This window comes from Malaclemys terrapin, chromosome 1, assembly GCF_027887155.1.
Source record: "Malaclemys terrapin pileata isolate rMalTer1 chromosome 1, rMalTer1.hap1, whole genome shotgun sequence".
Classification (NCBI taxonomy): Eukaryota; Metazoa; Chordata; order Testudines; family Emydidae; genus Malaclemys; species Malaclemys terrapin.
In genome coordinates, this window is record NC_071505.1 from 134,331,931 (window position 1) to 134,350,253 (window position 18,323).

Below are 18,323 nucleotides of genomic sequence, written 5' to 3' on the forward strand. Positions count from 1 at the left end.
GAAGTATCCCAACTGGCTGACAGAATTTTTCCAAAGTGCTCTCAAATACATATAAATACCCTGCATGTTGTCCTTGACTCAATAAGGAAATGAACATGCTAGATATTATTAGCACACAGTTTCCAAACCTTCATAACTTCAGTTACAGTATATCAAACCATTTTTAAAGGTTAAAAAAAAAAAGTCATCCCAAAAAACCTCTTTGCCTGTGTTTAACACCAATTTAGGGTGATCCTGCAAACAATACTACAAATAGTGTTCATTGCCATGAACAGTCCCATGAAAGAGACAATGTTCAGTATTAAATTTCAAAGGACCGGGCGCTTGGGTTATTAGAAGTCAGAGAATTTTAAGGATGGTCTACACACACTTTGTATACCGCTTTAAATATATTGGTTTAGATTAGAAACAGACTGTTGAAGTAGTACAACCCTCTAGGGTGGATGCAATTATACCTGTTTAAAGGTGCTTCTGCTGAATATAGCTCATCAGGAGAATAAACTAGGTCAGCATAAGAACCTTTATAGTGATAAATCTGCACCCACACCAGGGGACTGTAACTGCTTTAACAATATCAGTATAAAAATCACACACCCACACCCCAATTGACACAGTTAAATTAGTACAAAAAACTGTGTGGGCAGGCCTTAGAAATGCAATTTACTTTTCAATATTTAATGCTCTTGATTTCCTTTTTGTATTTTTCTCAGCACGGACAATGAAAGCAGACTCCCCAGCTATTAGTCACTTCCACCTTCAGAATTACCAGACATCAATCCAGTGCTGTAAGCTTTCAGTTACAAATGCTTCAGGGAAACCCTTTACATCCAAAGGAAAAAAATCCTTTCAAAGGAATTTAAAATATATCATGCAAACATTCCTATTGTGGTTCTTAAAAACGAAGTGACAGTCCTTTTAACTGACACTATTGCTGCAATGTTATCATCGTAAGGTATATCAGATGCTTTTACACAGATAACTAAACAGAAATAAATTTTATTAGAGAATATTTAAAAAATAAAAACGGTACAAACTATTTGAGGAGTCAGTTGTCAATCATTGGGGGGAACATACAGAGTAGGGGGGGGATGTTGTTATGTTGGGGTTGGCAGCACACATAATACATATGGACTGTAGTGTCCCCAATGGGGAGGTGGGCGGTGGGCGAGATCAAGACATAGTTGATAATCGGTGAGGGTCAATCATCCACACATGGGGTACAAATAGCCATGGGCACAAGTAGGTGGGTTGGGCGATGGTGATGGGGCGACCCTCACAAGGTGGGATTCAGGGGAAAGAAGCCCCGCGGGGGGTGGGGGGGGTTATAGGTCCCTTCCCCCTTGCGGGTGGGTGAGGTCTCCCCGGCTCACTCCTTGGCATTGCCGGTGGCCGGTGAGGTTGGGTGGGTTCAGGGCTTGAGAGATAAGGCCCATCGGGGGGGGGGGGGGATATAGGCCACTTCCCCCTTGCGGGTGGGCAGGGTCCCCTTGGCTCACTCTCGTTATCGGCGGTGGCCAATGGGGATGGACGGGTTCAGGGCTGGGGCGGGGGGGGAAGTATGGGTCCCCTCCCCCTTACGAGTGGGCAAAGTCTTCCTGGCTCACTCTCAGCACCGGAGGCGGACAGTGGGGTTGGGGCTCAGGGGGTAGGATCTCTTCCCCCTTGTAGGTGGGTGAAGACTCCCTGGCTCGCCCTTGGCATTGGCGGCGGTCAGTGAGGTTGGGTGGGTTCGGGGCTCAGGCCCAGTGGGGGGGGGGGGGGTAGGTCCCTAAGCTTAATGCCTTTTTTTTCCTTTTAAAGATTCACAGGAGTTAATCATCTTGTTCATCTCTTAGTCTGTTCCATCTCTTTGGGGCCAATGCAGGATCGTTCTAGTATATGTTCTATTGTTTCTCTATCTAGCTTTCAGAGTCCTGAACAATGGGACTACTAACCTTCCCTTGGGAGACCAGATGACAGCCTACTGCATCTCACTGTCAGGAAGCTTTTTCTGATGTTCAGGCTAAATTTTCTCTCTTAATATCTTCCTCTTGATCTTAGTTATAAAACCCACGCATCTCACTACATAATTCCCCTGCCTCCTGTTTACACCCTTCACATACTTCATCCAACAGTGAGGGATCTTTCCATTGCTACTGTTGCAAAGACAGTTTCTTCAATTTAGATTCACATTTAGGGGACCTAAGGCAGAAGTATTACGCATAGGCACAATGTAACTAAAAGTGTACATGTTGTAAAACAAATATTTCAGATATTGAACATAGCACCTTAGATGTAACAGCATTGTAAAATCCAGTTCACTTGTCACCATCTATGCCCAATGTTTGCTTTCTGCATTTCCTTCAGATTAGAGAAAAAGTCAGTGGAATCCGTTTCAGTTTGTTTATAGATAGGGGAGTTCTGCCTGGGTTCAAGTGTCTGCCTGTGTGCATCTTACAGCAGGGACTAGAGTCTGACTATGTCACCGAGATCTATTCCTCAAGAGTTTTTATTGATGGGCTCAAGTGTTTGGAACATCAGAAAAATTTGTTTAACAGAGCCCAAAAACCAGTTGTGACACATGGCCAGAAAGGGTTAAGATTCCTGCAGGATAAATGACCCAAATTCAACCTTTAGGGACATATTGGTAGATAATGCTTGTGGTTTTGTGTGTTAACGTATATATTGTCAGAGGTTGACAATGTAATCAAACAGTTCCTGTCTATGTTGCAGTCTGCTAATTCAGAGAGCAAAAGGAGATCTTAAATTTTAAATGAACGGTAAATATAGTGATATCACTGTATTGATCTCTCTTTGAAATGTATAGCAAATCACCTGTGAATGGTGGAAAACAGGCAATTGCCTTATGTTAATCTGTGTAGCTAATTACCACTGATGCTTAGGAAATAGGTCTACTTCAAAGGATGATTGCCTATTGTTCGCCTAAGGACTCTGTGCTGTCCAGAGAAGACCTGGAACTGTATGAAGGTCTCTTGGGTGCTGATCCTTTTTATCTCAGATCAGCCTGATGCTTTATACAGGGGAAGCTTGAGATCTCCCAACCCACCTGGGTCACCCTGGACATAAACATTGGACTGGGACTAATTCTGAAAGAACTCTTTGCAACTACAAAGCTCACCATCTCTACTATGAAACTGATCTCAGAACTCTACTCATGTCTGTATGTATACTGATCTTTTAACCAATACACACACTCTTTTTAAATAAATTTTAGTTTAGTTAATAAGAATCAGCTGTAAACGTGTATTTAGGTAAAATCTTAAATATTCATTAACTTGGGAGGTAATGTGTCTGATCTTTTAGGATTGGTAGAACTTTCTTTTGTGATGAATAAGATTTTCAGTAATCATATTTGACTTGGGTGTCTGGAAGGAAGCCCAAGGCTGGCTTGCTATAAGGGAACTGCATTTTGGTTTCTGTGCAACTAGTAAGGTAGTGTAGAAGCTGTTTTGCGCTGGCTTGGTAAATCTAAGTATTGGAATATCCACCAGCTTTGGGGATTGTCTGCCCCATTCTTTGCAGTTTGCCCTGAGTAACCCTCAGTGTGGCTCACCTGGAACCATGGTCACATAAGTATTCTCTAAACTTTGGGTTGCTTTCAGACCAATTCCTACCAGATGCAGAGCCAAATCTTCCAAAGTAGCACCCAGACAGACACTCTATGACAGGAGTAATCAATAGGCGGACTGCAGACCAAATCTGGACCGCCAAACACTTTTGAACGGCCCCCAAAATCTTTTTATTTACTTTTTTTTTTTTTTTTTTTTTTTTGTTATTTTCCTGACATCTGGACCTTGGCTAAACCTTGACCAAGAAATTTGGACCTTGACAAAAAAAAACAATTGACTACCCCTGCTCTATGACCTTCCCATAAACACCTGTGCCAGGAGAAGGAGTTGATGAGCTAGAATTAACCCTCTGTTCAACGGAGACCAGAGTGCCCTGCCTTATTGCGCACATGCTGCAGAAAATGTGTCTCAGAAGTACAGCAAGATGACCAAGTGCAGTTTTAAAGTTTCTCCTGGTATGACAGTCCTCCACTAAGGAACACTGATCGGATTATAAAGTAGCATGAAGATTTTATTCTGAGAGAACAGGAAAATCCAGTGGGAGAACTAGAGAGGGACTTGGACAGAAGGTTTCAGCACACAGTCTGCTGGGGAGTGCAAATGAGAGTGAGGAGTTGACTGCCCTTTCCTGCACCAAGAATGCATACCTGTACTTTTTCATCCAGTAGTGTTAGAAGAGAAACATCTCAAACAAAGTAACAAGTCTGTATTTCTTCCAACTGCCCACTTTAGTTCTTATAAAACTGAAGTTGGAACACTCCTCACAGTGGGTTCTAGGGAGAAAGCTGGGATGTGCTGAAGGAAGGATGGGACAATTCCCCCTTCTCTTAGCAGCATCCAGAAGGATGACTGCATCAACCAGCCCTTCCTGAGATTACTTGTTCTGAAGGCTCAAAAAAACTGTTTGAAGAGGTAAACTTTCATCTTCGGAATGGACTAGGTTGCTCATAATGACATGTATTAAAGAAAAATTCACAGCAGATATTCCCCCCAGCACCAAGGTGTTCACCTCTACCACCACCCACTTCAAGAACTAAACACCATATTGTACTGTCTATATGCTCTGTACTGAAGTGTTGAGGAACAGAATATAAACACCTCCAGAAAAGGCACTTAAGCTAAGTTTCCTTGCCCCGTGTTGCTGCTTCCTACATTGGATCTGGCTAAAAGAAGTCAGTTTGTTCAAATGCAAAAACCAATGAATAGATTCCTCAGTCTCTCACCTCTCTCAGCCAGCATATGCACTCTGCTAACTCAGGATTTATCACAAGTTAAGTGGAGACATTTTTGTGAAATCCTCTTATTAACAATATTAGCACCATATCAATAAACTGAAGTACCAGCCCTTGTGTCTTAGTTATAACACTCAAAACCAGTATCACCCACCCCACACTTGGTTTTGGTTGATCTGACAAGTACCTCTATTCTTTTCACAGAACAATAAATCTGAGGACTTTCTTGCAATACAGAAAATTAATGGGACACTTAACTTAAACTAGCCCAACTGTGAAACCAGACAAACATGAGATTTTGTAAGACCCAAGTGAGACAGAAAGGTTTCTACAATTGTTTTTATACAAGCAATCCCTTGCAGTCCAGGCCTCCAGGACTCCATAGCAAGGCCCAGGAGCTATACTCTAAGGCCAGGACCCTAGATTCTGTGGTGCTCCGGTGGAAACTCTGCTGCAGCATCACATAAATTTTAAAATGGAGGTTTTTAGTGAATTAAATATGAAATTGAATCATACAATCAGTGCCGCAGTTTCAGTGCTGTTTTCATAGATTCACAGATTCCTAGGCCAAAAGGAACCAATGTGATCAGGTAGTCTGACCTCCTGTGTAACACAGGCCACAGAACTTCCCCAAAATAATTCCTTACGAGATATGCTGTTCCCCCACTTCCTTTTTTCAATGTGCTGCCGATTTATTTTTTAAAATTGATAATGCATAACTGCATCACAGTTGTCATGGGGAGACCGAAGGATTTGGAAACTAGGCAGAGATAACTTTACTTCTGGCACCAAAGGGGACAGTGTAGGAAATTGTGGGATAAACACACTCGCTGGGTATTTCTGCTACAATAATCAACAGTGAATTAAGTTAATATTGATATGTTGATGTTGACTGTAGGTTTCAGAATTAACACCTCACTAAGATGAATGGGACATTTAACACTTCTGAGCTATTGTTTCAAGTTCTCTGAATCAGGCAGATGCTGTGGTGCTGCTTACGTTCTGTTCATGTTTATAAGGTTTTCTTTGCAACCATAAGGGCCAGAAATAGTTTGCTTAAAATGAAGCGTGGCTACTGGAACACCAATCTACAGCAAGGGTTGAATTTGCTGTGAATACCCTAGTCCCACGCCACAAACTCTGCCTATACTGTTGCAACCCAAACACTGCAGCACTGAGACTGCAAAAGTGAAAGCATCTATAAGCAGAAGCTAACATGACAATTAATTTGCAATATTGAAGCTAAGAAATATGCGAAAAGGAAACAAGAAGCATAAAGCCATGACAAGTACATTACATTTTTAAAATTCTTTCTCTTTTAATAATCTGTGGTGATATTAGCAGCACAGGTAATGAAATGTCTGTTTAAAACATTATTTTTTAAGTTGACATGCATCACTTTAATTTATTTTAAAAGTCCTGAGAATTGTAAATTTGTCCTTGTGATCCATACCTAAAGAGCTTGTTTGTATCCTCCTCTTTGGCAATAATTACCCAATATCATTGCAGAGAAGGGCCTCAAAAAGTTCAATATAGCAACTAAACATACAAAAACAACAACATCATTTACATAAAACAGAGGTGGGCAAACTACGGCCCACAGGCCACATCCGGCCCGGCCCCTGAGCTCCTGGCCTGGGAGGCTAGCCCCCCGGCCCCTCCCCTGCTGTTCCCCTTCCCCCACAGCCTCAGCTCAATGTGCCACCAGCACAATGCTCTGGGTGGCGGGGCTGCAAACTCCTGCCGGGCAGCGCAGCTGCAGAGCCACAGCGTGACCCGGTGCTCTGTGCTGCACACTGGCTCCAGCCGGGCGGCACAGCTGCCTGTCCTAGTGCTCTGGGCGGCACAGCTGTAGCACCGTCAGCCAGCAGTGCTCCAGGCGGCGCGGTAAGGAGGAAGGGGGGGTTGGATAGAGGGCAGGTGGTCAGGGGGCAGGGGTGTGGATAGGGGTCAGGGCGGTCAGAGGGCGGGGAACAGGGGGGTTGAATGGGGGCAGGGGTCTTGGGGGGACAGCTGGAGGGGTTGGATGGGGCAGCAGGGGGTAGTCTGGGGCAGGGGTTGCGGGGGCGGTCAGGGAGCGCGGGGGGGTGGATGGGGCAGAGGTCCCAGGGGGCCATCAGGGGACAGGAAACAGGGGGGGTTGGATGGAGCAGGAGTTCCGGGGGAGGGGGGGCGGATAGGGGGCTGGGGATGGGCCATGCCTGGCTGTTTGGGGAGGCACAGCCTCCCCTAACCATCCCTCCATACAATTTTGGAAACCCGATGTGGCCCTCAGGTTTTTGCCCACCCTGATATAAAACCTTCTATCAAAGAAGGCTTTACCAACAGTAATTGTGAAGGTAAGGATTAGGTGTAGGCAGAGGCAGAGAGGGAGCTAGTGGCATGATTTTTCCCAGTTGCTCTGCATCCATACTCCTTGTTGAAGTAGGTGGCAGCTGTGAGCACCCAGTATCTTTCCAAATCAAGCCATAAGTGATTGACCTAAAGTCACACAGGAAGTCCAGGGCAAAGTTAGGGAGAGAACTTGGATGTTCTGACTCCAAGTCCTGTGCTTCATAGAAATACCTTCTTATGACTATACACAACAGCATTAATAAAAGGGGCTAAGTAACCCAACTGCAATTGTAGCCCACAAATATACCCCCCCACGTGCCATCCTTATCCCACTGTACCCCATTTTCTATGCACATCCCCAATACATCCGACTCCCTTAGGAGCTGACTGCCTTCCAACAGCTCCCATGCCCCAGCAGGAGCTGAGTTAACTGCAAGTTTCCCCAAATTCTACAAGAAATGTTTCTTAACATTTCCTCTGAGTGTGAGGGGAAAATGGGAGCAAACATTAAATAAACCCAGAAGAAAGCCAAGAACAGTTACTATGATGGTCAGGCCAGCCCTCTTCTGCAGTATTCTCTCTCCAGCTGCACGCTATTTCCCACAAGAGCTACTGCATGATAGGGGAACCCCTGATTCTAACTCACTGTGTGCCACCCCCCTGAATCTAACCTGTACTACAGGAGCTCCTCTGCTTTCCGCATCCACCCCAGCGCTCTGCTCCCTAGCTCAGATCTGGGCTTGAGCATCACAGAAGTTCCTCATCTCTCCTTGTGCTGCAGTAATACAGGAACATTGTGGGGAGAGAGAGCAGACCCCCTCACACAGAGGATGAGTGCATAAGTAGAAAGGGGTTTCGCTTCAAACATGCGTATTTTCAGGGCAAGGGGAATTAAAAATGCATAAAATTATCATCATGAGAGTTTATAGAACAGCCCAAGCACTTCAGCCCCTGGCCCACAGGGGCCCCAGCACACACAGCCATTGTTGGGCTGGTCCCTTCTCTTTTTGCCACTAACTTTTCTTTCTCTGGGGGAATCAGACACACACCAGGATGGAAAAAATAAGAGGCTGTTTTGTCCACATGGTACAGAGGGGCAAAAAGCCCCTACCCACCTCACCCCGCAATGCAGTTCTTATCCCCCTTCACAACACCCCTAGGTTCTCCTCTATTGCACCCCGCTCTCCCGGGATCTCCCAGCACCTTCCCTGCCATCCACGTCCCTTGTATCCCCCTTGCACCACCCTATCCACTACATCCGCTTCTGCCCTGCACCCCCTTGTTTAACCCTGCTCCAACTCGCCCACTGAACAACCCCCCCCCCCCCCCCCGCATCCTCTCTGGGTCTCCCCCTTGTTTTCCACTCCCCAACTTCTCAGGCCAGAAAGTGCCCACAACTTTCCCAGGCGCTCCCCACCCTGCAGCGCCGGCGTTGGACTCACCGGGTCCCGGGGGGAAGCTGGGCCGGGTCCTGGGGGAGCTGGGATCGCACCGCGGGACGCGGCTCTGGGCTCCGGCTGCTGCCAGCGGAAACAGGGGGAGGGGCCGGGGCTGCGGAGCGGGGAGGAGCTGGGGGGCGCTGCTGCTCGGGAGGAGGCGCCGGCTGCGGCCCCGCGCAGAGGGAAGCCGCGCTCTGCCCTGGGGGGTGGCGAGCAGCGTGTCCCGTGCCCCTCCCGGGGGCGGGCTGGGGGATCTTTGCTCCCACGGGGAGCAGGGCGATCTTGGCGGGCCGGGGCAGGGCGTTCCCCGCGGGTGCAGACGGGCAGGGAGCTGCGAGCACTGGCCCCGCAGAGGGGCCCTGAGCATGTGAGCGCTTAACCCCGAGGGGCCGGGCTCGCTGCTCCCTGGCGCTAGGGGCCGGCCTGAGTCTGGAGCCAGGCATGGCGCGGGCAGCCGGCTCCGACCATGTCGCCTGTCCCAGGATCGGCGCCTCACCCTGGGCCCCCTTAATCTCCAGAAAGGGACTGGAGCCTGCCAAGGCCCCTCAGCCACTTCCTTCCCTTGCCCCTGCTGCAGGGCTTTGGGCTGGCCATCTCCCCCCAGAGCTCGCTCGCTGGGGAAAGGTTTCACCACAGCTGCCAGCTGGGGCCTCCTTCACAGCAATCCCACCCTATCAACCTGCAGGCTGCCCTATTTCTTACATCCCAGAGACCTGGTGGGATAATATGCATGATTGGAATGTTGGTGTAGAAGGGTACAGCTTGCTCAGGAAGGACCCGTGGGGAAAAGATGGAGGAGGTGTTGCTTTATTATATATTAAAAATGTATACACTTTTACTGAGGTTGAGATAGAAATAGGAGACACACTTGTTGAAAGCCTCTCGGTAAGGATAAAAGGCATAAAAAACAAGGGTGATGTCATACTACAGACCACCTAACCAGGAAGAAGAGGTGGGTGAGGCTTTTTTTAAACAACTATCAAAATCATCCAAAGCACAGGATTTGGTGATGGGGGACTTCAACTATTCAGACATCTATTGGGAAAATAACACAGCAGGGCACAAATTAGCCAAAAAGTTCTTGGAATGTATTGGAGACCATTTTTTATTTCAGAAGGTGGAGAAAACTACTAGGGGAGAGATTTGATTTTGACAAATAGGAACTGGTTGAGAATTTGAAAGTGGAATGCAGCTTGGGTGAAAGTGATCATGAAATGATAGAGTTCATGATTCTAAGGAATGGTAGGAGGGAGAAGAGCAAAATAAAGACAATGGATGTCAAGAAGGCAGACTTTAGCAAACTCATGGAGTTGGTAGGTAAGATCCCATGGGAAGCAGTCTAAGGGAAAAAACAATTGAAGACAGTTGGCAGTTTTTCAAAGAGATATTATTAAGGGCACAAGAGCAAACTATCCCATTGCGTAGAAAAGATAGGAAGTATGGCTTAACCAGAAGATCTTCAATGATATAAAAATCCAAAAAGAGTCCTACAAAAACTGGAAACTAGGTCAAATTACAAAGGATGAATATAAAGAAATAACACAAGTATGTAGGGACAAAATTAGAAAGGCCAAGGCACAAAAATGAGATCAAACTAGCTAGAGACATAAAGGGGAACAAGAAAACATTCTACAAATACATTAGAAGCAAGAGAAAGACCAAGGACAGGGTAGGCCCGTTATTCAATGAGGGAAGAAAAACAATAACAGAAAATGTGGAAATGGCAGAGGTGCTTAATGACTTCTTTGTTTCGGTTTTCACCAAGAAGGTTGGTGGTGATTGGACATCTAACATAGTGAATGTCAGTGAAAATGAGGTAGGATCAGAGGCTAAAATAGGGAAAGAACAAGTTAAAAATCACTTAGACAAGTTAGATGTCTTCAAGTCACCAGGGCCTGATGAAATGTATCCTAGAATACTCAAGGGGCTAACTGCGGAGATATCTGAGCCATTAGTGATTATCTTTGAAAAGTCATGGAAGACAGGAGAGATTCCAGAAGACTGGAAAAGGCCAAATATAGTGCCAAGTTATAAAAAGGTAAATAAGGACAACCCGGGGAATTACAGAACAGTCAGCTTAACTTCTGTACCAGGAAAGATAATAGCACAAATAATGAAGCAGTCAATTTGCAAACATCTAGAAGATAATAAATAAGGTGTTAAGTAACAGATGGATTTGTCAAGAACAAATCATGTCAAACCAACCTGATAGCTTTCTTTGACAGGGTAACACAAGCCTTGTAGATGGAGGGAAGCGGTAGACATGGTATACCTTGACTTTAGTAAAGCTTTTGATACTGTTTCACATGACCTTCTCATAAACAAACTAGGGAACCTAGTTGGAGCTACTATAAGGTGGGTGCAGAAGTAGTTGGAAAACCATTCCCAGAGAGTAGTTATCAGTGGCTCACACTCAGGCTGGAAGGGCATAACGAGTGGAGTCCCGCAGGGATCAGTTCTGGGTCCAGTTCTGTTCAATATCTTTATCAATTATTTAGATAATGGCATAGAGAGTGCACTTACAAAGTTTGTGGATGACACCAAGCTGAGTCGGGTTGCAAGTGCTTTGGAGGATAGGATTAAAATTCAAAATGATCTGGACAAAGTGGAAAAATGGTCTGAAGTAAACAGGATGAAATTCAATAAGGACAAATGGAAAGTACTGCACTTAGGAAGGAACAATCAGTTACATGCATACAAAATGGGAAATGACTGCCTAGGAAGGAGTACTGTAGAAAAGGATCTGGGGGTCATAGTGGACCACAAGCTAAATCTGAGTCAACACTGTAACACTGTTGCAAAAAAAAGCAAACATCATTCTTGGATGTATTAGCAGGAGTGTTGTAAGCAAGACACAAGAAGTAATTCTGCTCTATTCTGCGCTGATTAGGCCTCAACTGGAATATTGTGTCCAGTTCTGGGTGTCACATTTCAGGAAAGATGTGGACATATTGGAGAAGGTCCAGAGAAGAGCAACAAAAATGATTAAAGGTCTAGAAATCACGACCTATGAGGGAAGACTGAAAAAATTGGGTTTGTTTAGTCTGGAAAAGAGAAGACTGAAAGGGGACATGAAAACAGTTTTCAAATACATAAACAGTTGTTACAAGGAGGAGGGAGAAAAATTGTCCTCATTAACCTCTGAGGATAGGACAAGAAGCAAATGGGCTTAAATTGCAGCAAGGGAGGTTTAGGTTGGACATTAGGAAAAACTTCCTAACTGTCAGAGTGGTTAAGCACTGGAATAAATTACCTAGGGAGGTTGTGGAATCTCCATCATTGGAGATTTTTAAGAGCAGGTTAGACAAACACCTGTCAGGGATAGTCTAGATCAGTGGTCTCCAAACTTTTTTGATCGCGCACCCCTACCAGTAAAAAAATGTTGAGCAAGCACCCTCTGCCACGTCGAAAGAAAAAAAAAAGCGCTCCTTCTACCGCGCACCCCCAATGATCCTCTTGCGCATCCCCTAGGGTGCACACACCCCACTTTGGAGACCACTGGTCTAGATAATACTTATTCCTGCCATGAGTGCAGGGGACTGGACTAGATGACCTCTCGCGGTCCCTTCCAGTCCTATGGTTTAATAACCCCTCTGGCTCCTGGGTGTTTACACTAATCCCACCCCATCTGCCCTGAGGCTACCCTATTTAATAACCCCTCTGACTCCTGGGTGTTTACCCACTCTGGGTATTGGAGACAGGGAACCCCCCTCAGTTACTGCTTAGCTCAACTGGGCAGTCTTGTAATCTCTCCTCACAAAAGTATCCCTCCAGCCCCCAATTAGCTCCCTGGTCCTGAGGAGCCCAGAACTGAACCCACCATTCAGGGTGCAGGCTCCCCAGTGCTGAATTAGAGTGGCAATTGCCTGCCTGGTCCATTAAATCAGCAGGCCTGATGGATATGGCTCTCCACTGCACTGGCATTTACACAGCTATATCACATGGCAAACTCCTTGCTATCCTGTTGGCTGCTGTCACTTCCAGTCTGTCTTGCTATTCCTACTAACAGACCCTGTAATATTTTTTTATTCTAAGACAGAGGGGAGCCTCTAACTATATCTCCTTGCTTCTTTGTAGCAGGGAGACAGCTACCTCTCTTGGATGCCTGAGGCCCAATAGAGAGCTCTCCATGGAGTCGGATTCATCCAGCCTGGATACTAGTGGAAAAGCAGCAAAAACTTCATATAGCCCAGAGGTAGGCAAACTACAGCCCGGGGGCCACATCTGACCCGCGGGACCATCCTGCCCAGCCTTTGAGCTCCCAGCCGGGGAGGCTAGCCCCTGGCCCCTCCCCCGCAGCCGCACAGGCAGCACTCTGGGCTGCAGGGCTGTGAGCTCCTGCTGAGCAGTGCGGCAGCATGTCTGGCTCGGGCCGGGCAGCGTGGCTGCCAGACATACTGCTCTGAGCAGCATGGTAAGGGGCTGGGGGGTTGGATAGGGGCAGGCGGTCACGGGGGGCAGTCAGAGGACAAGGAACAGGAGGCGGTTGGTTGGGGCAGAGGTTCAGGGGGCCGGTTGGGGGACAGGGGAAGGTTGGGTAAGTGTGGGAGTCCTGGGGGGCCTGTCAGGGGGTAAGGGTGTGGATAGGGGTCAGGGGATGGGGAACAGGGGGGTTGGATAGGAGTGGGGTCCTGGGGGGCCTGTCAAGGGGTGGGGGTGTGGATAGGGGTCAGAGCAGTCAGGGGACTGGGAGCAGGGGGATTGGATAGGGGGTGTAGTCCCAGGAGGGGGCAGTTAAGGGACAAGGAGGGGTTGGATGGGTCAGGGGTTTTGAGGGGGGCAGGGAGTGGGCAGGGGCCAGGCTGTTTGGGGAGGCACAGCCTTCCCTACCCAGCCCTCCATACAGTTTTGCAACCCCAATGTGGCCCTCAGGCCAAAAAGTTTTCCCACCCCTGATATAGCCTGATGCCACTCCCAAATCAGTATCACCTGCACAATTAATTTGCTTTTTATCACCTCATCTTCCAGATCTTCAGTAATAAAGACTGACATGTGAAGCCAGGCCTCACCATGCGCATTACCATAGACTCTAAGCACTTTCCATTAGTGATTAAGCAACATGACTAATGTCTGTCACATGTTTGTTCTCTCATTCTTTCCTCAGGGGGAAAAGTGTGTGCAGTGAAGTGGTTTGTTTGATGTTGATAAATGCAAAGTAATGCACATTGGAAAACATAATTCCAACTATACATACAAAATGATGGGATTTATATTAGCTGTTAACACTCAGGAAAGAGATCTTGGATTCATTGTGGATAGTTCTCTGAAAACATCCACTCACTGTGCAGCAGCAGTCAAAAAAGCTAACAGCATGCTAGGAACCATTAGGAAAGGGACAGATATCAAAAAAGATAGAATTGGAAAAGGTACAGAGAAGGGCAACAAAAATTATTAGGAGTATGGAACAGCTTCCATATGAGAAGAGTGTAAAAAGACTTGGACTGTCGAAAAGAGACAACAAAGGGGGGATATGCTAGAGATCTATAAAATCATGAATGGTGTGGAGAAAGTGAAAGTGACGGTGTTATTTTCTCCATTACATAACAAAAGAATCAGGGGCCACTTGGTGAAATTAATAGGCAGCATGTTTAAAACAAAAGGAAGTATTACTTCACACAACACACAGTCCATCTATGGAACTTGTTGCCAGGGGATGCTGCGAAAGCCAAAAGTATAATGGTTCAAAAAAGAACTAGATAAGTTCATGCAGGATAAGTCCATCAATGGCTATTAGCCAAGATGGCTAAGCCTCTGACTGCCAGCTGCTGGGACAGGTGACAGAATAGATCATTCAATAATTGACCTGTTCTGTTCATTCCTTCTGAAGCACCTGACATTGGCCACCAAGTGAAATTTATTAAATATTTTTGGATGTTTTTCTACATTTTCAAATATATTGGTTTAAATTACAACACAGAATACAAAGGATACAGTGCTCACTTTATATTATTATTTTTATAAAAAATATTTGCACTGTAAAAATGATAAAAGAAATAGTATTTTTCAATTCACCTCATACAAGTACTGTAGTGCAATCTCTTTATTGTGAAAGTGCAACTTACAAATGTAGATTTTTTTTGTTACATAACTGCACTCAAAAACAAAACAATGTAAAACTTTAGAGCCTACATGTCCACTCAGTCCTACTTCTTGTTCAGCCAATCACGAAGACAAACACGTTTGTTTACATTTGGGACATAATGCTGCCTGCTTATTACTTAAAATGTCACCTGAAAGTGAGAACAGGTGGTCACATGGCACTTTTGTAACCGGCATTTCAAGGTATTTACGTGCCAGATATGCTAAAAATTTGTATGCCCCTTCATGCTTCGGCCACCCTTGCAGAGGACATGCTTCCATGCGGATGACACTCGTTAAAAAAAAATGTGTTAATTACATTTGTGACTGAACTCCTTGGGAGAGAATTGCATGTCTCCTGCTCTGTTTTACCAGCATTCTGCCATATATTTCATGTTAGAGCAGTCTCGGATGATGATCCAGCACATGTTGTTCATTCTAAGAACACTTTCACTGCAGATTTGACAAAACGCAAAGAAGGTACCAATGTGAGATTTCCGAAGATAGCTACAGCACTCGACCCAAGGTTTAAGAATCTGAAGTGCCTTCCAAAATCTAAGAGGGACAAGGTGTGGCGCATGCTTTCAGAGGTCTTAAACAAGCAACTCTCCAATGCAGAAACTACAGAACCAGAGCCACCAAAAAAGAAAATCAAGCTTCTGCTGGTGGCATCTGACTCAGATGAAGAAAATGAACATGCGTCGGTCTGGACTGCTTTGGATCGTTATAGAGCAGAACCCGTCATCAGCATGGACGCATGTCCTCTGGATTAGTGGTTGAAGCATGAAGGGACATATGAATCTTTAGGGCATTTGGCATGTAATATCTTGTGATGCCGGCTACAACAGTGTCATTTGAATGCCTGTTATATTGTAAATAAGAAGCAGGCAGCATTATCTCCTGCAAATGTAAACAAACTTGTTTGTCTGAGCGATTGGCTGAACGAGAAGTAGGACTGAGTGGACTTGTAGGCGCTAAAGTTTTACATTATTTTGTTTTTGAATGCAGGTGGGTTTTTTTACATAATTCTATATTTGTAAATTCAACTTCCATGATAAAGAGATTGCACTATTGTACGTGCAATAGGGAAATTGAAAAATGCTATTTCTTTTGTTTTATACAGTGCAAATATTTGTAATCAATATGAATATAAACTGAGCACTGTACACTTTGTATTATACGTTGTAATTGAAATCAATATATTTGAAAATGTAGAAAACATCCAAAAATATTGAATAAAAGAAATGGTATTCTGTTATTTTTCAACAGCGCGATTAATCATGCAATTAATCACAATAAATTTTTTTAATCACATGATTAATTTTTTTAATCGCTTGACGGCCCTAATATATATATATATATATTAGAGACAGAGAGATACCCATACATGTTATGTGTGTTTCTGTTAAAGAAGGCAAAGTCAAGGAAATGTGCTTTGCGCTTGGAATCAAAGGTGGTGAAGCGGTGTGTAATGGTGCTTAGTTCCTGGGGGCTTTCAGTCCACAGCCTTGAACTGGCCCTGGAGAAAGTTCTGTCTCCTGCATGAATGAGTATTACTCTTATTCAGAGTTCCAGTGTGCCAGAAAAGGATGGTTGGCCATGGTCTTTATCCTAGAGCTTTAGTTGATCTCCTAGATACTATGGATGCAGGGTTTTGAAGATAAGGACTAAGAATTTGTTCTTGATTTGTTATTTTACTGGAAGCCAGTGTAGGGAGCGGCGGGCAGGTATGGTTTGTTTGTGGTAGCCAGTGCTGCTGAGGAGACATGCTGCAGCATTTTGTACCACTTAGAGCTTCCTAAGCTCTGAAGGCTCATACCCAGGTATATTGCATTGCTGTAGTCCATCCGAGAGATGATGAAGGCATGAATAACTGAGGCTAGGTCATTATTTTTCCCAGGATGAGACAGTCTCCTAGCCAAGCAGAAATGATAGAAAGCATTATTTGTAGGATGCTGCTATGTGAGTTTAGTGTCAATGAGGAATCCAGGCACACTTTTAAATTAAAGACTGAATTGACCAGTTGTGGGTACCTTCAAGCAAGGTGACTGCACTGTAGCTGCAAATTCTTCAAAAAGCTTTCCTTTGCCCACCAGCATCATCTCCATCTTGCTTGGGTTCAGCTTCTGCCAGCTGTTCTTAATCCATGAGCTGATCTCATCCAATCACTGGGCCATTTTGGTGGTAGTGGTGTAGTCATATGTGCTGAAGGATAGGTAGAGCTGTATGTCATCTGCATACTGCTGGCACTTGAGTCCATTTTCATCTGACCAGTTCATCTAGTGCTTGCAAGTAGATTTTGAAAAGGTCCAGAGAGAGAATTGATCCTTGTGGGACTCCACCAGTGAGGGGTCTAGTGTTGGAGGTGCAGTTTTCCATCACTACTCATTGGGTGCACACCTCCAGGAAGGATTCAGAGCATTTTAGCACATTACCCTGGACTTCTGCTACCAATCTGAGGTGAAACAGCAATATCTTGCGGGTGACAATGTTGAATTCTGCAGAAGGGTCCAGGAGGATGGAAATGGATGCCCTCTAACCATTGACAGCAGGAGAACATCCATTAGTGCCATTAAAGTGACACAGTTCCATGTCTTGGCCTAAATCTAGATTGTGCCAGGTCTAGAATATTACATTCAATTAGATGAGCTTATAGTTTGCCTTTGGCTAAGTTCTCTATAAGCTTGCTCTGGAATGGAAGGTTGGACAGTGGGTGATAGTTGTCTAGAACCAATGTAGCCACGGTGAGTTTCTTCAGTGACGGTCAGACCATTGCATGTTTGAAGGAGGAAAGGAAGATTCCTTCCCTGCATGATGCACTGGCTGTTTCAGTCATGAGTGGCACCAGTTGCGCATGACTTTCTTTCACAAGCCAGGAAGAGCTTGGGTTGGAGTCACAGGCCTTGGGGTAAGAGTCCTTTAGGGTATCCAGAACTTCTTGATGTGGGAATGCAAGCAGACTGTTGGCTGGTAGGGTGGATCCAGGCTGTTTGGGAAGCCTTCCCAAATGCATTGATCTTTTCAGCCAAGTCGGATGAGAGTTTTTGCAGCACTTGGTTCTGAGCCAAGTTGCTGTCACTCAAGATTATGAAGGAGTTAGAGAGCAGCTTCACTGGAGGATGAAAGGAAGGTTCTCTTGGCCTGTAATACAGCCTCAGCATTGGCTTGGAGGAATTTGTTATGTTTCCATTCCCTCTTTTCATCTGGTGCAGGATGTCAGAAACCCAAGGGATCTGTGTGGGTGATGGGAGGCAGGGGCTGTTTGGGGGCCAGCATATCAATGGTCAGGTCCAGTGTATCATAATAGGCCATCCTATGGGTAGCATGCTGTTGTCTTAGCAGGCTGGAACAGGGTATACCAGGTATTCGGTGCCTCTGCTGGAGGCCCCACCGCTCTACCCTGCCCCAAGCAAGTGTGCATTTCAGGGGGAAAAGAGCAGAGTGTTTAGGCCTCCAAGCGCTGCCTAGAGAAGCCACCCAGGATCAGCTGCTGCTGAGACCAACAAGAACTGGTCCTCCAGCAGCTAGAAGGGCCAGAATGGACAAAAGGCAATCAGGGCCCAGCAGAAAAGATAAAAAGGGCTGGCTGCCTCCTCCAAATGGGTAATTCTGAGTGAAGCATGGAGAGAGAAGGAAGGATTTCCCTGCCTTAGCCCAAAAGCCTGTCACCT

General features: G+C 45.5%; 1 protein-coding gene and 1 long non-coding RNA gene across 3 annotated transcripts in view; one reads left to right on the forward strand and one right to left on the reverse strand.

Annotated features, from left to right (window-relative positions):
* TSPAN9 (tetraspanin 9) overlaps positions 1-8,674 on the reverse strand; it is a 271,211-nt gene extending 262,537 nt beyond the window's left edge. The window contains exon 1 of one of the 2 annotated variants that reach the window (XM_054039637.1): positions 8,578-8,674. The gene's annotated coding sequence lies outside the window, so the exon portion shown is untranslated. The remainder of the gene's footprint in view (positions 1-8,577) is intronic. The other variant, XM_054039643.1, reaches the window with a different exon arrangement.
* Positions 8,675-8,826: 152 nt separating this feature from the next.
* Positions 8,827-15,178, forward strand: LOC128843110 (uncharacterized). Its single transcript, XR_008446185.1, has 3 exons — positions 8,827-8,941; positions 12,652-12,769; positions 15,112-15,178. It is a non-coding gene; the product is annotated as an uncharacterized LOC128843110 (long non-coding RNA).
* The last annotated feature ends 3,145 nt before the right edge of the window (positions 15,179-18,323 follow it).